Source organism: Anas acuta, chromosome 1, assembly GCF_963932015.1.
Source record: "Anas acuta chromosome 1, bAnaAcu1.1, whole genome shotgun sequence".
NCBI lineage: Eukaryota > Metazoa > Chordata > Aves > Anseriformes > Anatidae > Anas > Anas acuta.
In genome coordinates, this window is record NC_088979.1 from 75,572,363 (window position 1) to 75,596,578 (window position 24,216).

General features: G+C 38.0%; 1 long non-coding RNA gene across 1 annotated transcript; it reads left to right on the plus strand.

Annotated features, from left to right (window-relative positions):
* The first annotated feature begins 15,647 nt into the window (after positions 1-15,647).
* LOC137850162 (uncharacterized) lies at positions 15,648-16,759 on the plus strand. The gene is made up of 3 exons (XR_011092312.1): positions 15,648-15,768; positions 15,904-15,968; positions 16,075-16,759. It is a non-coding gene; the product is annotated as an uncharacterized lncRNA (long non-coding RNA).
* The last annotated feature ends 7,457 nt before the right edge of the window (positions 16,760-24,216 follow it).

Here is a 24,216-nt window from a genome sequence, read left to right on the forward strand (position 1 = left end):
TACAGATAATTTCAGCCTCCCGTAAAAACAAAAAGGCTGTTTCTATATCATCCACATCCCAGCTTCACCCTCGGAGTTGACACCAGCCTTTTCTCTGCCCTCCTCTGGTCTGGCCATCTGCCTGTAGATACAAAACCCACATTCGGAGCTGAGATGCCTCCAAACATCTGTCAATGCAATCCTAAAGCACAAAGGCAATCCTGTGCTTTGCATACTCCACCCTCCAGCACCAGCTTGGGTCCAAACAGCCAGCAAAGTGCTTTGCCTCCCACAGTCACCCCACATCCTTCTATGCTGATATGATCATATAGCTTTCAGAAGGGAGCTAGTTTTTAGCTAGCCACTTCAGGCAGGAACCTGTATAAACAGAACCCTCTGTAAATATATATAGCCTGTGCAAATATTTGGATATTATGCATGCAAACAACTGTATCATTTAGTTCTCAAAGTCAGAGGTCCCCAGAGCAAACATTGATAACTGCCAGTGTGAGAGCATGATGTAGTTTTTCCAGTTGAATTTAATGGAAATAATGAGCAATGGTAAAACTTAGCTTCCAAAGATTTGGTTTCAAAACATATCATCATGAAGGCTATCAAACTATGGTCATTTTATATAGAGCTGGTAGTGATTTACTACAATACAATAGAGATCAATAAAATCATCTAATGCCTTTGGACCATCAGCCAAAATCATTTGTTGTAAGGCATTTGTAAACAGTCTATGATTGGAAAATATTTTTCCCTTTCTTTGTGCTGCCTGTTGTTTTTCTTGAGCTTAAAACTACCCTGTTTGTATGGGCCTTTCATCCAGCAAGAGAGAGAGAAAATAATTTCTGTACCTTTTATAGCAGGAGGTAGTACTGAAAATAAATTCTGTTATAAATCCATCACAAGGGCTTTAAGTTTGTCACAGCAAGTTCTTCCTAAAATAGCTGTGAGTCATTCACTCTCCCTTTGGCATATTTCAAATTTTCCTGTTGGGAATCTTCAAACACTTGCTCACGTACCTTTTGATTTAATGGTACAGTCCAACTAAAACTTCAAGGCGGGAACCAGCCATTTCCGACTGCTTGAAATTCACCAGGTTTTTATTCTGATCACTTCATATAACTGCAGGTCACTCTAGGCACCTGTATAATTAATAGTATGTTTAGCACAGTTAGGTACCAGCAATGATGCCTTTAAACACTGACACTGGTGTTAGCATCCTTGTTGGCTTTAGAGAAGTAGCAAGTTCTATTAAGAATACTATAAAATTAATTCAGCTGCATTCAAGCTCATGTAGCTCTACAGTTTAGCAATACTGAGGATTTTTTTTTCTTCTTTTTTTTTTTTCTTCTTTTTTTTTTTTTTTCCTACAGTTCAGAAGAAATACCCCTGGCCCTAGTATGCTGGGTCTAACAGAGAAGAGATTTTTCCTGTTGCAGGACCTCTAGATAAAAGTTAAAATAATGATATAATCTAGAACAATATTAATGATTAATCTTTCTTTTCTTTGGGCAGCAGAGAATAATATTTTCAGGATATCAACATAAGACATTGTGAAGAGCAGCTCGCCCTATAGTCAATTGAAATTTTTGTACAGATTATTGGATTAGGATTTTGCCAGTGTGTCAAATATAACTTTTAGCAACAGAATTGGGAAGGAAAGTCTTTCCTAACCTCCTGGCCATTTTGGAGGTTTAGTTTTGTTTCCCATCTGAAAATGCATTGGGGAAGCCAGTTTTCTAGAATTTCTGTGGTCCAGTAGCTTGAAGTATTTTTCTTTGGGCGGGGAAGGCAGAAAAAAAAAAAAAAAGGAAAAGGAAGATGAATAAAATGGAAATAAAATCATTCCAGGATGCTGTCAAATTACAAAAGGCGAGGGATGTTTTTCTCACAAAAGGTCTTATTATCGGTCTAAGTGTGCACATATATAAGATGACTGTTGGAATGATGGAAGGGAGTGCTAATGTCAAGGCCAACAGTTCTACCCTGAGCTTTTTCTAAACTTTCTCAGCATCATATATGTGCTAAAGGTTGTATTAGGTTCTCCCAGCAGAATTGCTTCTGTCTGTAGATGCTTGAAAGACATATTTTAATTTTGCATATATTCACTGAGATGTTCCAGTTCCAGCTGACTTCAGTGTTCTTCCCTGTCTGCATTCAAAGAGTGAATTTAATGCTGAAACTTTTGTATTTATAGTGGGAGTGCAAGAAGGAAATGTAGGTCAAAACCAACAAAACCTAGATGAATTTTCTCCTGTTTTGTTTCACCCCCACCTTTTCATGGCACAGGAAAACTCTTGGATTCAAACCAATCCTCATCCATCATCTAGAAAAAGGAGAAGCAGAAGTGTTGTGGGAACATTTAAAGGTCTGTTTTTTTCAGTTGTACTTGAATTTAACAGCAGCTGGGATTTTCTTAATAGATAAACCAGAGAAAAAAGATATACAGGGGAAATTTGGGATAGATGTATTGGAAAAAATAATTAAAGATCACGAATCTATTGAATATTGGGTATGCTTGTATTAAAGGGTGGTGCAGTTTTACAGCTTGAGACCTTGGAATTTAATTTTTCTGTGGAATCCACTTATACCAAGTGAACTTTTTAATTAATTCATCCATTTTTCCATGGAAAGCTTAAAAATCCTTAAAACATTTGAAAGGGTATATTCAGGGATTTCCAGTTGTTCTAAACATTTTCACTTTAATCCAGCACTGGGCACTGCACACACTTAAAAAAAAAATGAATTGAAGGCAGCTTGTGTGTATTAAATACAGTAGTCAAGTGTCTGTCCAAAAGAAAAAAAATGCACTTTAAGAAAAAATACCTTTTTACTGAAGCAAATTAAGGTTCATATGTCATTGGAGGTTATTAAAGCTGGGCTCAATGCCATCTTTTGCCTTTATCCTCGGGATTCCTGTAAAAGATTGATTGTTTTTTTACCAACAATTAAACTCCCTTGCTTTATTACAATCATGCAGAATGATACAAGTTAGACTAGCAATAAATTGCTTACATTTTTCTGAGCATGAGATCTGTTGATTTTGTAGTACTAAGCATTTTCTCTCTTTTCTCTGTCATGTATTTTTGGCTATGGTAAACCATATGGACCATGTATGTTTGCTGTATGACAAATTTGCTATTAAGGAAAACCACTGGCTAATTTGTAGGTAGAAAATATGGACAGGGGCCACCATTCTGTGGCTTTACCTTTAACTTTTTCTGGTTCGTGTTCTCAAAGACCAGACCATTGTTCTCAAAATAAAAATTTGCAGACAAAGCTATTTCTCTGAAAAACTGAAGTATTTTGCTTTTGGATGGAGGTAGAACAAAGCTCCCAGCAGAAAAACAAAGAGCAGCATTATTCAGGAAGCAGTTCTATGTGGCTGAATGAATAGATGCACAGTTCAGTATTTCACCTGTGAAGAACTACATGCCACAACCATTGTACTCTTTAGCTTTAGGTTCAATGTTCTTGTCTTGATATTTTTTCTGAGTAGTTTGTTGGAGTTCTTGCACCCAGAAGTTGCCTCTTCCAGGTGCCTGGAAGCTTCCTGTCAACGAACAGAGAGAGAGAGGGAGAGAGAACACTGCAACTTAGGAGAGCATTTCAGCAGACCCTAATACAGGTGTGCAAGACAGGCAGCTGAATTACCCTCTGAAAACTTTTAGCATTTTTTTAAAGCAGGGCTTAAATAGCTAAGCCAGTTCACCTTTTAGTCAAGGGAAGATGCTTTCCACCTGGAATAAGCAGTACAACATATCCTGAACTGGTGAAACCTGAACCAGAAATTCATCTGGGCTTCAGAGAGGCTGAGCTACAGAGATCTGGTTGTTGTAGTGCATGAAGCTGAGATGAGTTTCAATGCAGCTACTTTCCCACATAGATTTTACCACAAAAGTGGTTGAAGTATAAAGGCCAGCAAATTAATAATTCCTAGATGGCATGAGCGGAGCTGTTAACAAAATTCTTTTTCATTCCTTTACCACTTTATTTATAAGTAAAGCATAGATAACAGCTCAAACTGAACATCTAGCTTTTAAACTGATAAAGTTATGTCCATTTTTCATCCATATTTCTAGCTGCAACAAAGTCTACAAGCTGTTTTGGTGAATCCCATATGCACACTGACAGGCATCAGATCTGACCAGTAGTACTTTTGTCTCTTAGACAAAGCCCATAGAGATCCAAGAATATTGTGGTGGTAGTCAAAAAACAACTCTATGGAAAATTCAATCTTTTTTCCAAAATTTGCTGCAAGGCAAAACACTGAAGTCCAGTGTTTTTAGACTGTTTTTAGCCTCTGTCCCACTGCAAGGAAGTTAGGGAATTTCAGACCTCACAGACATCAATAATTGCTGGAGTAGCTGCCATCCTATCCTGCTCTTTTATGTGGCACCTTACACAATTTGAGTAGGTGGCAATGTTCATACAGCTTGCTCCCTTGCCACTTGTTTCCTGTTTAGTGTAGCTGTAAATGTTTTCATTATCTATATACACACACAGAAGCTCCAGAGAAGAGATTCCTTCACAGAACAAGTAGTCAGAAACCATGGCTGGATGGGTAAACTGCTGTGTCTCACATTTTTCAGAGATGGGGGTACTTGAGCTGTGGGAGCTTGGGCAGGATAAAGCTTCCTGGAGATAAACTTCTGATCCTGTGCAGGTTGGTGTTGCTGGCTGAGAGACAGCAGACACCTCTGGCTGGAAATTGCCTTCCCAAAGACTCAAAGACTGTTTCAGCACCTCATGTCATTGTAAACCTTTCACTCATGTCCCCTGCGTACAAAATACCCATATGAAACTTCTAAGACTTGTGTAGTAAAGCTGACATGTACAGACCTGGTACTGAAATTTGCATCCACACTCTGCTTTGTCTTGTGTATTCTTTAATAACTCATTTACAAAAACAAAAACAAATCAAAACAAACAAAAACACATACCTTACCCCCCCCCCCAAAAAAAAAAAAAAAAAAAAAGATAGGGATATCAGATGAATTCCTGTTGTTCCTCTTTATTGCACAGTTCAGGAAGCTCCAAGGCAACTAGAGGAGAATAGAAAGAAAATGCCAAAATTAACATTGCTGCAAATGTTAATACAGTCTTTTGTGAGTTGAACCATAACCCTCTTCTAGTCTCATGCATATTCATTTTTAACGTCTGTGTGAAAACTTCTATGTATTTTTTCACCCCTTACCCAAGATATTCATAGTGTTGCTGCTTGCATTAACAGTTCTCTTCCTTCAACCATTTTTTTTTGATGCAGTCCCAATGAAATAAAGAAATGAGGGAAAAAAAAAAAAAAGAGGGAAAGAATTTTGGTAACAACTCCTCTCCTGTCATCTGGGGATTATTAGTTTACAAACCCTCAACCTTTGACCTGGTATTTTTGCTGAAGTCTGAGTGAAGAACAAGCTCCCTTTGAAGCTCTCCACATCGTGTACCAAGGAATGCAGGATCGCGAGCGCTGTGACTGTTTAAAGCCCGGATGAGTTATTGAAGCAGGTTTCACTGACTCAGAATGGGGGCAGGGTTGTTCCCCCTCATGATCAATCAGGAGGGATCTATCTCATCTAATTTTTTTTTTCCTCTGTAAAAGCTGTCTATCCATTCTCAGTATTCATCAGGGCACCCTGAGTGGAGACACGTAGGCACCCACAGAGGGCATTTCGGCTGACATGATAGGATATGCCTGGAGGTGATTATTTCTCTCCACTGACGACCAGGCAAATAAAGTCTGATCAGATACAATCTATTCAGCAAAAGTCCAGTTTATAAACACCAGCATAAAGAAGGCCAATGCTTTATTTTTTCAGTTTCTGAAAAAAACTGCTACCTAGTACTGCAGTGTGCTGCCATCTTGTAAATGTCTTGCAAAGAAAGAAGAAAGACTTCTGCTCCCAAAGAAACATCATCTAAACATGTTTAGACTAATTCAATATAAACCATTAAAAGCAAATTTTTGCTTTTTGCTTCTTTTCCAAATAAACAGAGGGCTAAAGTGGTCTTATTTCTTATCGTTTGCAAAAATTGAGTCAAATCTTTGTCCTCTAAACAGCATTGCCACCTTTCACAATTTCTGATTTATTTCATAATAATTCATATTACCTGTAAATGTATCATCCATTTTTTAAAAAAAGAGAAAGTAATATTTTATCCATCATGATTGTAGAGAAAAGTTAGAATATCTGTATGTCTGAAGTGTACTACAGATTACTAAATGCTAGAAAATCCAATTTTAATTATTATCCAAATCTGTGTTCATTCTGTTCTATTTTGTTCTGTTTGGCTTTATTCTTTTCTGTATATTTAAATTAAAACTCAGCCAGGTGCTAATGTCTAAATGTTTTCTGAACAAGGAATAAATTAATTAAAGCAAAATCAAGTGCACAAGCAGTGCATATAAAAGCAGGCATGCATGAAGAGATAACTGAATTCCAAAGGAGATATGGCTGTGCTTGAAAACTTGTAAAAGTAACAGCAGTTTCCATGTTGCTTCACTGTCTATTCTAAAGATACTACTCCAAGGACCTATATTTTCCCACAGATACGTGTATCAGTAAACATTATGCAGAGATATGAGCTTCATTCCTCTAGTTAGTGCAGAGGAAAAAAAAAAAGTATTGGGTGAAAAGAATCAGAGCTGTTGTTTGGAATAGAATTATATTTAGAGCTACTTTATTATACTGGGAAATTAAGAATTTATACTTGGATAATTTTATCCCTACTTTGAAAAAGGGCAGAATACAGTAAAATAGTTACCCTCTAACAAGGACCTGGCAAGTGAATCATAACTTTAAAAATCCTGGACAGACTGAGCTTGAAAAGAGTTCCTTTCTGAAAAGAAAACTCAGCCCAGAGCCCAGAAATTTGTCCCCTTTTCCCTGCCTTGTTCAAAATGGAATTCTAATGTAATGTATTACAGCACATTAAGGTACAAGGCACGGGGCACTAAGCACAGAAGGCCTGTGTGATGGGTCTGCCATCACCCTGGAGAAGTGTGGAGGCACAGGGGCACCACTGGCTCCCCAGTCTCTTCCAGCCAGCCTGGGACACCAGGCAACACTTCCCTCCTCACAGCTGCCCTCTTCATCAGCTGCCAGGTGCAATAAGGTTTCCAATTTGCAGTACAGCCTGAATGACAGATCATGGTATGTTTTACCCAGGAAATATCCCAAGACTGGAAAGAAATTCACTTATTGTAGAAGACAACTTGGCTAATGCACTGAGGCTGAAATGGAGACAGTGCTGTCAAATGTGGTAAAAGAGAAAAAAAAAAGCTTAAAAGGTAGCACATTTGGGAATACTAACAGAAAGGAGGCAGACATGCCAATGAGTGCAGCTGAACACCTTTTAACTGAGAGGAAGCTAGAAATAACAGCAATGACCCATAGGTAAAAATAAAATAAAATAAAATAAAATAAAATAAAATAAAATAAAATAAAATAAAATAAAATAAAATAAAATAAATAATTCACCCATTAGGATTTATTTGATACTAACATATCTTCAATATAAAAGAGAAACAAAAAAAAGAACAAAATGGTAGCCTATTTTTGGGGGGCTTTTTTTGTCAAATGTGCAGTTTCCTGAGCATCATGTCACTATTTTGTAGCTTCAAAGATGGAAGGCTTTTTGAAGGTAGGTAACTATAAAGTACTGATTTTTCGTGTCCTTGGCCCTGTGACTCAGTAGGTACAGAAACTCCAGAGAAGGTGAATGCTTTTCTATTTGAAAGTAATGTTTCTTTTATCCTCCATTTTTCAAAACTGTGTCTGTTTTACTTGAATGAGATCAGTTGTCTGGGATGCACTCCATGTCATGGAATAGCTGCCATTGCTTTGTAATGGTTAAAGTTGGGGATGAAAGACTTTTGCCTTTCTTTTAGCGGCAAATGAAGAGTGATGGTGTCTCTATGGTATGAAATGAGTAATGTAGATGCATCGTCTGAAACTGATTCTGAAACTGGGATACATCCCACTTGACGTTTGATGTCTACCACAGAAATATTTGTACCTGGGTTGCTCACCCACATCTCTTTTCATAGTCAGAGAAAGAGGTACTCAGAGAATTTGCCTCTCATAATATGCATAGAGACATACCTTGGAAGGAGAAGTGTCTGTTTCCAGATGAATTTCACCTGTTGAGCCCTTGCTAGAAAATACAGCCAGGCAACCAACTTGGATGTAAACATCCACATCTGGTCCGATAAATCACATCTGAGTGTCCCATTGTCTGAAGTCCTGGTCTAGTGAGGAAAAAATGTATTGACATCTGTAAAAAGATGAAAGGGTCTAGAAAGTACTTTGAATTTTCAAATATGCCTACCTCATTTAGGCAACTAAAAAAGTATTCCTCCCTGGTATAGGGTATTTCGTCTTTTTTCCAAGTGCCTGATTTTATCCTAGATGTTTGACTATGCATGTAAACATATGTTGCAGAAGCCCATAGAAAGAAATCTGCTGTGCTTGAAGTGAAAATGGATCATGGCAAGAAGAAATAAATCAGTGGCTGTTGTGCTTCTGAATTATTATTCAGCCTTTCTTTTCATAAGCCTACCTATTCTTCTACAAGTTTGTGTTGTTCCTGACTTGTTGCTTAAATTGGGATTTCCATCTAATTTTAAAATCAGAATGCAGTAGGCAAATGGCTGATGTAACTGGTAGGTCAGTGTTGCATACATTGGATACAGTCCTGAGTGTGTAATATTTGTCTTGACATTTAGAATGCAGTTTAGCTGCCTGAAACTGAATCCTGAACATCAGGAAGTGAATCCTGATGTTCTTATTCTGTTTTATTATGCTTGTTACTGAATTGCTTCTGTCCTACACTGGAGTCTTCTTGCTACAGCAATGCACTACTTTAGAGTGTAACACTCATTAAGGAAAAGTACCTGTACCTTACACATTTCTAAAGCAAGTCCTATGATAAGTAGGCTACATTTTCTTCTAATCTCAAAACAGTTTTTCTCGTGTCTTCCCATTATTTTTTTTCTGCATTTTTTTTTTATTTATTATTTCCTGCTTTATAAGGGTGTATTAAGATGCAGAGAAAAATCAATATGGACCAGCTGAGCATAAAATTTTAAAATAGTAATATTAAAGAGTTAAAAGCAATGTGCAGAGAGGAAAGCATTTAAATGAAACAGACCAGGTGAAAAAGAAATAGAGTGCATCATGCACAGAGAATGTGTTTATTGGACTAGTCCCAGTACCAGATCAAAGATATTGCAATAGTGGCTGGAATCCATAAAGCATTTTCAGTGCCAGTAAATGTTTCACAAAACCTCACAGGGAAGTCTAGGATGTTCTTTTTCAGTATCATATTAAAAGAAAAAGAAAAAAAATCCAAGGCCAAAAGTTGTTAAATCTGTGATCGGGATTTCCTCTATACTAAAATATACTAGAAAGCAGTTCTTTCAAATACAAATTGTCATGTGAAAGAAACAGGGAAAAAAGAAGTTGGAATAAATGCTGTCTGCAGAATGGAAGCCAAAAAGTGTAGCAGAAGACTCTGTATCAGAACTGTGAGCAACCTCATGTGGGTGCACAGCAGATAAAGGGAACGAGTTTGAGGCAAGACCTCTTGTGTCTAATGTGACCTGGAGTTGTCATTAGCAGGGAGGAGAAAGGAGTCCAAACCAAGAACCTGGGCATGCTGAAAAGGTGTCTAGAACAGGGTATGGTTGTAACCGTATCATCTATGTTGACTTTGGCTGTGTGCAGATGTGATAGCCAGAAATTATAAACCTGCCAAAAGAATGGATGTGTAAGACAGCAACTGAGGAACGCTGGTGCTGGGGTTTCCTCTAAGCTGCCCAGACCCATTTGGACTACTGGAATGAGGTGTTAGGGAATGGGGAACATGTTTCTTTGGCAATGTGCAAAAACGTGGACAAGCAGCTCAGATCTTTAGAAATGAATTTGCTGTCATGGCAAAGCACGAAAACCTGCAAACAAAGGAGATTCTCTCCATTAATCTGTACCTCATCTTGCTCCCTAGTACTTCCAGCATGTCCACAGCTTAGAGCAGTGCTATTGCAGCTGCCTTGCAAATCATTGTGTTAAAAAATATCTTTCTTCAGATGACCTTCAGATGCTGGCAACCTGAAGTTGCCTGCAAAAACAAAACAAACAAAACCAACAAAAAAAAAAACACAAATAAAACCACACAACATGGCTATGCTTTTTGTAAAGGTAACTTTCTCAGTTTCCATTATCTTTTGTCTTTGATTACTAGATCTTGTTCTTCCTATCAGTCAAAATATCTTTGCCTCGGATTTTTTGGTAATTTATAGTCCAAAAATCGCTTCTTTTCACACACCTCTCTATAGCACTTGGTGTCTAATGTAAGACAGAGAGAACAATGTATTTGTAAAGAGTGAGGGTGAAGTCAAGTCTAGATAAATCAGAGCACAGTGCCAGATTTAATTAGATTGAATGTACCATTCTGAGACTGCAAATAGCTAGTATATGGCATGTTAGATTTTAATTCATCTTACCTAATGTGAGAGAGACACTTCACATGGTGATTCATCATTTCCAAAAACAGATATATTTTGGTAGCTGTCCTACCTATATTATAAAATAGGTATAGGTAGGACAGCTTTGGGACAGGTAGATAGTCATGGATAGCTCTTTCAGTGGAGTAGAGGAACAAGGTCAAACACTGACATTTTGTTCAACAGGCTTAGAGTGAAATATGACTTCCCTACATACTCAGCTACATCCCTCATGGAGATTTTTCAACAGTTGCTTCCAGCTGTACTCTGGAGCTGAGAAAAATTCTGCATGCTGAACTACTTGGAAACAATCCAATTTAAAAAAAAAAAAAAAAAAAAAGCAGGAGGTTAAGGCCAAAATCCTTCATCTGAAAGTCTTTGGATGAGTATGTAAATACAAATACTGGATATGGTTTCAGAAGCAGTCTGGTCTGGACTTCTAACTGGTTTGCTAGTTACAAGTTCTGCTATTCATACCAGGCACTCTCTTTGCATGTATGGTCTTGCTAATGAGTGTGGGATTGTTTATTTTGGTGGACTTCTAGGAGAAAGCAAAACTTTCTGTGAAAGAACCCTTCAGTCTGCCCCGCACTAACAGTATGAGCTATATTACTGGTTATCATAAAGCTCTCCTGCTCAGTAGTCTCCTGGTTCATTTCAACATTTGACCTCATCTACATTTTCTGCAAAGGTAGGCCAGTAGTCATATTTGGTGTCATCTATGTCTTGCATCTCCTTGCTTACACCTTTACGTCAGTTATAAGGAGCATGCACATGTCTAAATTCTTTTAAGCTGTCAGTAGCCACCTTTGTATTTTCACAAATCTATTTGTTCACACATAATGCTACCTGCACCAGCCTGAGCAGGTGGGAGCTGACACAACCACTAAGCAAAGACCTCAGCAGGGACATTAGGAGTTTGGTGATCTGTTCACCCACCTGAAAAAAACAAGCCCCTCTTTCAGAGATGAAGTAATCACGTTCAGTAAGAGACCTCAAAATGTCCCTTTTATTAAAGCTCAGTCATCTAACTCAGCTCTGCCAGTTTCAACAATTTGTATCAGAGGCAGTTTGTCCCTTGGAAATACTTAAACAGACTGTCCAGCCAAAGAAGAAAAAAAATCCTAATCATGAAAAACATCCAAACAAATCTATACCTTGTGCCTCTTAGAAGTTCATCTAACACTTCTGAATTTCCTAAACTTAACAAAATTAGGATAAAAATAATAAAAAAGTGATACAGAATTTACTTTTCTGTTCTGGTTTTGTGATTTGGCTAATAACTAAAAATTTCTCATTAAAAGAAAAACTTGTTTACATCTTTGCTAGAAGATTTGTTACTCATGTAGATGCCAACTTGCTAAGATTCATCCTGAAGACACAATGCTCTGAGGAGAAAGAGAAACGAAAAGAAACAAAAAGAAACCTTTTTGGTAGTAATATCAATGAAAGATATTTTTGTCCTCTAGTTTATCTACACTTTTTTTTTTTTTTTTTTTTTTTTTTTTTGCTTTTGGGGAGCTGACTGAAACATATGTTGTAGGCTTGTCACTGAAGATCTCCTTGAATTCAACCAACTCTTTTCTATGGAGGTTGTACAAAAAGTTGGTATTCAGAAGCACTGTTTTTTCTCCAACAGCTCTGTCTATTTTGTAACTCTGTGTCTGAGGACCCACATTACATTAGGATCTGAATTTAGATATTTTCTCATATGGTGTTTACACAGACCATCAAGTCTAGCTAGAAATTAATGCCTTTAATGCAATAACACATTCCTTGAGTCTGTTCCTTTCCAGCAGTAGAAGTAAAACATCTTCACAAGTACAGTACCTTTGAGTGAGATTCATTTCTTCTGACTCTGGATAGTAACAGTGCAGATATCCACATCTGAGATTATTGAATTGTCTTAGGCTTCCTTTGCAGTCAATGGAGAAAATCTCTAGGGTGCAATTTATCTGGCCTATTTGAGATTTTAGTAAATGATGAATTGCACTTAGAAGAACATCTTTTTCTCCGTTGACTGTAAAGTAAGCCTAGGGTATATACCTGAGATGTAATTATCTAGTGCTACAGCTTGTATTTTAAAAAGGGAGAAAGACAGAAAGAGGTGTCTTGTTGGAACAATGCCTTGTAATATAAAGGCCAGTACTGGTACTTCAGGTCTCATCACTAATGCTTGTGACTATGACCTTTATATAGGACTAGGTATTTCTGCTGACTTCCTCCTTTCTGCTTATTTACTGGGTCACATAACAGTTTATTGGTTGCACTTCCCCCCTTCCTCGCAACTGTTGGTTCAGTTGTCCAAACTCATATGACCCTATTCAAGACCTTTCTTGACCTCTCATTAGGATTACAGCTGGGCTCCAGTTTATCAGCAACAGTCTGAAAAAATTTTAATCAATGCTGATCCCCAAAGCCAGGCAAGCAACCCTATTAAAATTAATGAGATGGCAACCCTGTAAAAGCAGGCAGGACTGACTGATGGGGAAGCTACCTGATGGCACCAGAGTCTCTTGACAAATCAAATGCACTCAGGTGTCTTGTCAGCTTTTCACTCTCTTTATTTTCCTGTGTAAGCCACCATATATAGATACTTCTGCTTCATTCTGCCTAGCACTCACTTGCTCAGGGTGAACAACTGCCCAGAGCAATCCAGTCCTATTACCCTCAAAAGATCACATACAAATTATGCAGCTATGCTGTGGCTTTGTAATTCTGACAGTTTGAAGGAAGAATATGCAGGAGAGTGAGATGAGAAGAAAACACTACAATAGGAAGTGTAAGTTTCCTCAAAAAGCTATTATTCTACAAGAAATAATGATGAACAACATTTTTAATCTTTATGTTCTTAACAGCAGAATGTTGACTGTTTATTTTGAAAGTTCATATTAAAAACAGTGTATGTGGTATTGAAGAATGTTTATAAAGAATCTGAGGTATCAGTAACATCTCCTGTGAAATGCATTTGAACACTTCATATTCCTCTACTACACTATTAATTTGGGTCACCTTTCTTTAAAACACATCACAGCAAGGGAGCCCTTTTCTACTAAGTATGAATGTGGAGGATCATGGAAATTAAGTCTGATAAGGGAAAACAATTACAGTGAAAATTGTTCAGACTCTTGTTGATGTTGTTATGAATTATTATTATTATTATTATTTTTTTAAACTCTTTCTTTGAAAGGTTCATTTTCCATGGAAAGGGAAGCACTGTCTTCATATAGTTCTGCTTGGTAACACTTTTGAAATATTGTGGAATGAGCTACAGATCATTGCACATACAGCCCTGGTTTACCATCCTCTCTCGTGTCTTCATAACTCAGTATCCCATCTCATAAGGTATCACACCAGACAAAAGAGATCATTTCCAAACAAGGAAACTAAAACCTTGAGTCCCTTAACTCCTAGAATAAGTTCTGATTCACGCTACTGAAAAATGTAGGTATCACACCAGACAAAAGGGATCACTTTCAAACAAGGAAGCTGAAGACTCGAGTCCCTTCACTCCTAGAGTAAGTTCAGGTTCACTCTACTGAAAAATGTAGAAAATGGTTCACATACTGTTGGGGTCTAACCCAACAGTAGTTAGCCCTCCATATATAAGACACCAGCAGATATTGTACATTGGAAGTTCATATTTCCTGGCATCTGATAAGTGCTGCTGATTGGAGAATTCCTCTGGTTAACATCAGGGACAAAGTTGGTGGTCTCTGGTTTTCTTCAGCTTAATCCTCTAGCTGGTCAGGAAAGCTACTTCAAAGAGCAATAGGGAAGAACATATGGACAGGGGACAGACACCTCTGTCTTTTGCAGCTTTCAAAACTCCAAGAAAACAAATAGACAAAATATAGGGGACCCCAGAAAGGGTTCAATTTATTGTCAATCAATTGTCAAAGCTTTTGGGGAGGGAGCGTGATTCCACAGTAAACTGCAAGAGAGTTGGAGGGGTGGCTCAGAGCAAAAGCATCTTATGTTTCTTATCAGACGCTCCAAGGATATCACAAACAGCTTCACACACTTCTGCTGTGGGGCTCCATTAAGTGAGATTCCTTCCTCAACAACCCACACTGCCTATGCACTTCTTTCAACAGCTTTTTGTCTGACCTTCTGGGTAATTGCACATGACCTATAATTACAGAGTTCTTTTTCTTCTCTGTTTTAATTCAGTGAACAAAGTGTTTACCATAGTTTTTTTGAGACCCCCTATATTATTTTCAGGGGCTGACATTAATACTTAAATCCTCTGTGGATTGGATTACCTTTATGTTTTTTACATAGGCATCCTAAAAAAAGAAGGGGAAAAAAAAACACTGCAAAAAGGCAGGAACTGTGGGATTGTGTTCAGTTTTCAAATAGGCTAGAGCATAGCAAAGACACCTGCATTTTTTGCAATTGTCTTGAAAAGTTAACTTCTTTAGATATTGTATCAGGTTTTATATTACTTTTACAAACTGTAAAGAACAATACCAAAGAGCTTTGATGGATCCAGTGACCATGCAATTTCCCATACAACTATAATACATGCAGCAGCAGCACCACCACCACCAAAGAAATAATATCCTTTGGTATTTCAGACTGAATATTTATGAAGGCTCAACAGGGTGTCACATCAGAAATTCTGCAGCTCCGTTTGTTAATGATCCATGGAAAGAGCTGGATCAGCCACGCTCAACCTTGATTAGAGAAAGGAGGACAGAATGGTAAAAGTTACTCCTGAGCACAACAGCCTGGGAAATTCTTTACAAGCAGCCAGGAAAGAAGCAGTGTCATGTTTCTGCAATCAGAAAGATAACAGGACAACTAAAGATAAAGATGGAGAACCCAGGCAGTGCTCTAACGTCTAATAATAGTTTGTTCCCTGTACCTGGAGACATCAGGACTGCGATGCGAGGGGATGAAACAGGGAAGGGGAAGAAGGCAAAAGGTGGCTAAAGCCACCTTAATTGTTTTATAAAATCTCCTTATTCCTTCTCTGTCTTCCAAATCTGAGATACTAAACTATGCTTCCTTCAGACAATGAGAGCCAATCTCCCCATACCACGCATATCTTCCACTCAAAAGTAACCAAGGAAACAGAGTTAAAAATACCCTGAACACTGGGGATGGGAAAGAGGGGTGTGGTCCTCTTCTCTTTAAAGGGTCTTGGCTCTGCACAGGACCTTTTAATCAGCCATCTTAAGGCGGGGGTACTGAAGTGGCCTAAAGGTGCTAGCTCTCTGCTGTCAGAGGCTAAGCCAAGCTGCTTTAGGAAGGAAAGTCTGCAAACAGCACAGGTATTGCAGTCATTAAAATGAGCGTGGAGGTGGAGAGCATTCTTGCACTGTGGTTGGGACAAAGGACAGTGAGCAGCTACTGAGTCACATAGCAGCAGCACATCCCGTATGTGTCCCTTTTCCTCCTTCTTTCAGTAAAATCATCACTCAGATGGAAATCAGAGACACTGCCATAAAGACTCAGAAAATAAAGCAGAATGGTAAGAGGACTGAGTATATAAAATATACTTGTCTATTTTAAACTAGTGGTGAGAGAGAGAAATCAGTGAGACAATGCATGCCTAGAGATTATGTTTTTATTTTCAGAGAAACCCTGCAACAACATGTCCTTTAAATAAAAGGACTCATGGCACAGCTGACACTGGGAGAAGATGTATGTAGATTTGACAGGGTGCACTCAAAGAACTGTGGGAGCCGTGGGGCGCTTGTGACAAATTCTTTTCTGACAGCACCAAAATTTCAGCTCTGCAGCTCCTAGACACTTGCTTTGACAAACAGGGAGTAGCTGAGTCCCACAGTCACCCCATTAGTGCCTTTCAGGGCCAGGGCAAGACAGCTGAGATGCTGTCAGCATTGGCTGCACTGACACTGCAGGAGGCTGCAGCGGCTTTTCTCCAATAATAAGTATTAAATTTAATAGGCATTAATCTGCAATGAAATGAATTTCATTTCTGTCAGGGTTGAATCTGAGACTAGGATTACACAGAATACAGGAAAAAGTGAAAGAAAGAGCAAAGCAGTTTAAACTCTTAACATCAGTTTGGCTTTTTGTTTCTGAACTAATACGTGGATAGATGGAGAAATGAGAGAAGGAGGGCGTGCTAATCATCAGTCTGCTGCTAGAAATTGCTGAAAAAAAAACCAAAAAAACAAAAAAAAACCAACAGAAAACAGGACCATTGGCATTGATTTTTATGATCATCTTTTGCTCTCTTCTCGGAATCACCAATATCCTGGGCATTTAACATTCCTGAAGCCTGGGGTAATTCATTCTGATCTTTTAGATTAAGATTAGGAGTGAAGGGAATGCATGAAATCAGTCTGTGTTGATTTGTAATGTCATATGTTCTTATTGCCTTTTGGTGTCCTTGTTAGGAAAAAAATCAGTGCTAAATATTAAAATTAGTTTGCATGGGCTTGGGAGAGTGCTGGTTCCTTCCTTCCTTCCTTCCTTCCTTCTTTCTTTCCTTCTTTTTTTTTTATTTTTTTATTTTTTTTTATTTTTAATTTCTAAGAGAGTCAAGTTTAATTGCACCAAGTATCTCAAGGAATTCTAGATCTGTTTTTTGTTGCTGATGATTCTGAGGGCAATGAAATTATCTAGTCTGTAGTCTCAGCTGTGAACAGAATTTAAACGTTTTAGATCAGAACTTGAACTAAGCACTTTTACATCAGAAAATACTTGTATTTTCTATGTGTATGTTGTATGTGTATTTTTATGACAGCGTTTTAGCCTGAACCATGGGAGAAGTTGCTCTGATATTGTTTCATGATGTTAAATAGGCATGTTGGAAATTTAATTTCAATACTTTTCCTGAGTTCTTCCCCTTACTTCTTGCTATCCCTCTCACACACACATACACTCTGCAGGCTTTCCAGGCAAAGTTAAGACACCAAAGTTAGCTGCTCATTCAACTATAAGGCAGTCAGTGCTCTTAGTAATGATTTCTTAAAATAAAGTTAATAGTTAACTAGTTAGATGTCTGACGAAGTAATACATTCTGCCTTAGGTGCTTAAACACGAGGAACAAATATTTTCCTCTTTATTTAGAAAAATAAACAAACAAACAGAACAGTGTTACTAATCTCTTCACAGTGCAAGCCAGAGCTTTTATTCAAGTACAGTTAAGTCTGGCTCCCTATTCAGCCCATTTCAGTCTGTAGCTCTGTCCAGCTTCAGGTAATATATAGATGATAAGGGTCCTGGAAAACAAACTAAGAAACAAAAACCAATTAATTCATTGGTATGCTTAACCATTAAACTGAGGGTCTTTAGATAGTGTTGGTCATTGCATACGTTATTCTTTATTGCCTGCCATTTTTCTCTCTCACCCATGTGTTCCCTCCAGTTTGGTTCCTTTTTACCACCACCCTTTTTACTGTACATACCTATATCTGATTGCTACGGGAATAAGCACTTGACATGTTTCCTTACAAATATATGCATTTATAGCTATCCAGATTTAATTATTTTCTCCACCTTCTGACAAAGGGACACTCTGTACAACTGCAAACTTCAAATTTCAAGCAGCTTCCAACAAATCATAAAGATTCAGGAAGAGCTTTCCAAAAGCATCTCTGCTTATGTACTCTACTGCCTCTTCATGGGACAATCTAAAAAATAACACGCAGACAGCCTACCCCAATGTGCTGCTGGTATGCTGACCAAGGCAAACCCATTGTGTTTACTCGGACAGATAGGTTCTTACATATCACAGAAGGTATTTCTCAACAATTCTGTTTCCACATTTGCTCATTTGTTAGCTGTCTTCAGCAGCCGAGAGACACACTCAGTGTTACCGTCTCTCTGTCCTATTAATTTGTGACCTAGTTGTAAAAGGGTAATCAGATACACACTGACCTGCAGCCTTAAATTTCTTCTTTATTTGAGATTGGCAACTATTCCCTTGTCCCAAGGTCTCCTTTTTTGTTGCAGCCCGGGTATAGAATTGGACTTTAAAAGCTTCTTTTTTACAGAATTAAACAATTCCTTTCTGTTTGCTTATTATTTACCTTCTTAAATTAATAAGTATAATTTAACTTCTTTAAGGCTTTCTTTTATTTTACTACCCATTATCATTAAGCAGAATATATATATTATGTGTATATATATATATAAATATATATTTATTTATTTTTTCTCTATGTAGGAGTAGGAAGTGGTATTCTGTCCTCTTCCTTTACTGTCGTCTTCCTTTCCCAAAATGCCCTAAAACCTCTCATAAGCTATGGCCTGTTGCCTCTTGTATAAAATTCAAGGCTGACATGTCCTGCAAGCTGGAAAGATCCAAATCTGTATGAGCTTAGCAAGATAGTGATCTTGAGTTAAACTCTCTGAGTTTATTATCTGGGTAGAACATTCTGGGAGGATTTTTTTTTTTTTTATATATGTGGCAAGTCCAAAAGTTTTTTTTTGGCTTGGTTTCTTTGTGTGGAGAGAGAAACAGAGAGATTTACACACAGCAGGCCATGAGCAAGTTCCTTCTCTGTGATGCCCATGCACTGCTGTATGTGATCATAACAGAGATCTTCCCAGCCAGACTGTGTGGTGGGACAACTTCCTGAGAGACTATGGGAGAGACTCATGCCTACACTAGCATTGTATTCAAAACTTAATCAGAGCAGAATTTCCATTGATTGAAAACAAGTGTTATGAATCACAGGCATTTGCAAAAAACTTAAACTTGGTAGTTTGAGGCCTGGAGCTAGAATGAACTGGGAAGAAAAGGGTTTATGGACTCATGTATTCTTTTATAATTCAGCTGTCTGATTAAAAAAAAAAATATATATATATATATATAAATATATATTTTTATGGAAAAGGGATTTTAGCATATGATGACAGTGCTCACTCTAAGTATACACAGCCTTTCTTCTCTGAAAACTGAAGAAAACATGAAGATTAACTCATGTTAATACCAATTTGAACATGAGTAACACTGAAGGTTTTACAATCTCTCTCTCTTTCCTTTTTCTTTTTTGTGTCAGGTCATAAACTAAATTCCATCATTCACTTTATAAAATGAAGTTCCTCTTTGTTTATGATTTAGTGTTCTTTAATAATAATTCTGCACTATATGAGATAGAGGAGGTCCTTTTTGATGTCAGTGAACTCACATGTTGAAAAGATATAATCTGAAAAGTGATATGCTTTGAAACAATGTGTATTTACTACTAATGGCTGGCATTCACATATTTTTTTATATATTTGGGGAGCTGTACAAAATATTACCAAAGTGACCTTATGATACAGGAGTGGTAGGGATTTTTGTCCCCTGTTTTATACAGGAGTGAACTGTAACAGAAAGATGTTAAGTGTCTCATTAAATGTGATATATTGTACAAGTTGACAGTTCTCCAGTATATTCTCTAATGCTCTAAACATGAAGTCTCAGTTATGTTAAATGTATCTAAATACTTCATATTTAAATTCACCTAAAAAGAGCTAAGAAGCTTGGCTCACTATCTGTTTAAAATCTAACCAACATTTGTACATAAATTATTAAATTAACCTAAAAAAATGAAAAAAAAGATGGTGTGGAAAACAGAAAAATAAGAATGGAAGAGAGAATGATTCATTTGTCATAAAATACTAATTGATGTAAAATTCCACCGATCACTTTCATAAAAAGTTATTGTGAGAATCATAGGAGAGAATCAATCCAGAAAACACCCTCTGTCAGTAGGCATCCTAGGTCTGAACATGTTTTTTGAGTAAGGGATTGCAGCTTTCCTGATTCTTGTCGTCAGTCACAGAAAACTTCCTGCCAAACACCCACAAAGTTTATAGCTATCTATTTTGAGAGTTATTTCATAGCCATAATTGAAACAGTAGGTGAAATAAACTCTTGGAAAGGATCTTCTTTAAAATAATGTTGTACATATGGATATTTAAAATGATAAAATAGAATCTCAATCTCTCAATCTACCAACACATCGAATAAATTCACATCAAAATGCAACAAAAATAGTTCGCATTAGGGATATAGGCAATATTACAAGCACAGGAAGAAGTACAAACTCCATGTCCCCAATGCACTAAGGTTTTCCAGATGTTGACACTGTGCCTCAGATGACTAGACAAATGCTAATTCCAACATAAATGGCCAACCAATGAAAGAATACAGAAGCCATCCTATTACACCCAGCCAAACCATAGATGCAGTGCTGACAAGAACATATTTGCTCAGGGAGAATAAAAGAGCCACAGAGGAAGAGTCAGAAGTTATGTCTCCCTTGTGGTAGGCACTGTATACCCTTGTAATAAGAAGACTGTTTGCAACTCAGCGGGCTTACATTTCATGCAGTTTGGCTGTAGACAGTCAAAAGTGAGTTACTTTAGCTTTGTGAAGCTCCACTATCGTACAATTCTTATAGATTCTAGAAAAATCAGCATGCATTTAACTGCTCATTTAAGAATTTCAAACAGCAGAAGAATTATGTCACTGAATTTTTAAATCTTGAAGACAATTCATGTGGTTACCCTCTCATATGGGATACTTATATTTAAGGATACAAAAGCATTATGATGTATAAAGTCAATGTCACATGAGGAGGGCTGTAGTGTAGTTTTAATGAATGTTAAATTTGCCAAGATGAAAATCGTAAGAGCAAAACAGTTATGTACTTCACATAATACTTAATAAAAAGGTGAAATTTATTGCCACAGAATGTTGTAGAAACCACAATCAAAGGGGAACAAAAAGAAACTGAATAAATGAATGAAAGAAAAGATCATTGGTGACCCACAAATCCAGAATAGGTGAAAATGGAAAGAAGATATCTGTGACAGGAATATAATGGTTAAGGTCACTTGTGAGAAGGCGGTTTTAGATGTCTAGCTTGCATGTGATTCAGAGTACTTTACATTGAAGCATAAGTTCCTACTTAACCACTGGAGAGAGTTGTATGACTTCTGAAGGTTATTCAAGTGCCTGAAGGTAAACTTCACAAAACCACTGGGACAGGTTTCATTACTACAGAAGATCAGTGTTTTTACTGCTCTATGCCCATGTGGCTAAACAGAGAAGCAACAATCAAAAAGCCGTGATAAGAAAATTCCTTTAAACTCTTTGCTTCATCTGCTGTGCACCTCACTCTCTAATAAGAAAGTGATGTGAAAATAGCCCTAACAAAGTTCATGTGATAGTTTTTTCACTATGCAGACTAATAAGTAGCCTCTCTCCCTGCGCAAAAATCAAGTTCTTCAAAAAACATGTTCACTGTATATGCACACACAGAGATTTTTTTTTGCCATACAAAGACAATTTCAAAAGTAAGTGGATGACACTCCCTTGATAAGAGATGAATTTTCCAATGTATGAAAATGCAGTTGTAACAATCTGCTTCCCGTAATAATTTCTCCTTTAGGCAAAAAATGATATTACCATGTGTTTCAGTTTAAAACCTTGCTTTACTTTTTGTTTTCTTTTGTTTTGTTTTTGTAAAACATTTAGACCCATTTATTCTTGCTGTGAGTGGCCAGAGTTTGCAATGATGTTTTAAGACTAGTCCATCTATTTGATAAACACCCGTTTTTTTACTTCAAGAATGGAAACTATAGTCTAAGTTAATCAGCATATAGATTTGAACTTCCAGATGTAGAAGATGTTAGATCAATGTGGCTTTTAAATATACAGGAAATCCTTTTGCAAATGTTTAGTGCATGTGGTACTTTTGAAGTTGTTCATGTTCATTTTCCCCCTCCTTCTCCCCTCCCACACAAACTTTCTCCTGGGCTTTTTGTTTTTACTTGTTATGTTCCTTGGATGGTAATGCCATGGATCTTTGAAGGCCTGAATTAAAGTCTGGTGTTCCACATCTAGGCTAACGTGCTTTTGTTTCTGAAGATAAAGATAAAATTTAGTTGCCTAAATATAGGCACCTAGTTGTGCATCATATGACATAGTTTATCCAATGTAGGTACATTGGATAAACTGTAGGTACAGGAAACAGCAGATGTGGCCTTTTGGGAAACCTGAATTTCACTGGCATAGTAGGAGATAGGTAAGATACCCATTAGTGTCTACTGTAAGGCTGCACACCTATGTTCAGTTTGCTGAATCCTGCTCTACATGTTAGTGATGTACATCTGCTTCTGAGCTGGCTGTCTAAACTTGTGCTGTACTCTGTGGTCAGAAACAGGCAGGATTCTCTAAAATCTGAATCTGGCATTTAAAATGCTGAAAAAAATGATGTCCTGATGTTTCTTGTAGTCGATATGAAAGGTTGCTAAATCAGCTGTCATGGAAAACCTGGTGAAACAAATTGCACCTCAATGTACACATAAACACAAGTACTGAGTTACTTAACAACTTCTTTGCCTTGGTCTTCACTGGTGGTCAGGCTTCCCACACCCCTCAAGTCTCCAGACCTCTAGGCAGGAGCTGGGGGAGCAGAGTACCACCTACTGTAAGTGAAGAGCAAGTTAGGGACCTCCTGACACAACTTAGCGAGTAAAAGTCTATGGAGCCTGGTGGCATGCATTCCGGGGTCTTGAGGGAACTGGCTGATGTAGTCGCCAAGCCACCCTCCATTGTATTTGAAAATGCATGGTAGTCAAGCAAAGTGCTTGGTGACTGGAAAAAGGAAAACATCACTCCCATTTTAAAAAAGGGTAGAAAGAAGGACCTGGGGAACTACAGACTGGTGAGCTTCACTTCTGTGCATGGCAAGGTCATGGAAAAGATCCCCCTGGAAGCAATGCTAAGGCACATGCAACACAAGGAGGTGATCTGGGACAGCCAGCATGGCTTCACCAAGGGCAAATCCTGCCTGGCCAATCTTGTGGCCAGGAATGACTTTGGAATGGCTTTGGAATGACTTTATCAGTCAACAAGGGAAGACTGACCAATACAATCTACTTGGACTTCTGTAAGGTTTTTGACATAGTCCTACAGGACATACTAATCTCTAAATTGGAAAGATATGGATTTGAAGGGTGAACCATTCAGGGGTTAAGGAATTGGTTCAATGGCCACACCCAGAGAGTAGTTGTTAATGGTTTTATGTTCAGGTGGACACCAGTAACAAGTAGTGTCCCTCAGGGGTCTGTCTTGGGACTGGTGCTTTTCAATATCTTCATCAATGGCATAAATGATATAGGATTGAGTGCACCCTCAGCAAGTTTGCAGATGACACTAAACTGAGTAGTGCAGTTAATACAACAGAAGGAAGAAATGCCATACAAAGGGACCTGAACAGGCTGGAGAATTGGGCACATGTGAATCGCATGAGGTTCAACAAGTCAAAGTGCAAGGTGCTACACCTGGGTCAGGGCAATTCCAAACAGGAGTCAGCCTGGAAGAAGAACTCCTTGAGAGCAGCTCTGTGGAGAAGGACTTGGAGGTTCTGGTGGACAAAAGGGTTGACATGAGCCAGGAATGCATGCTTGCAGCCCAGAAGGCCAACTGCATCCTGGGCTGCATCAAAAGAGGCATGATGAACAGGTCAAGGGAGGGGATTGTTCCTCTCTACTCTGCCCTTGTGAGGCCCTACTTGGAATCCTGAATCTAGGTTTGGGGCCTCCAGCACAAGAAAGTTGTGGACCTGTTAGAACAAGTGCAGAGGAGCGCCACAAAGATGATCAAGGGTCTGGAGCACCTCCCCTATGAAGAAAGGCTGAGAGAGCTGGGGATGTTCAACCTGGAGAAGAGAAGGCTCTGGGGAAACCTCATTGTGGCCTTTCAGTACTGAAAGGGTTCTTTTAAAAAGGATGGAAAGGGACTC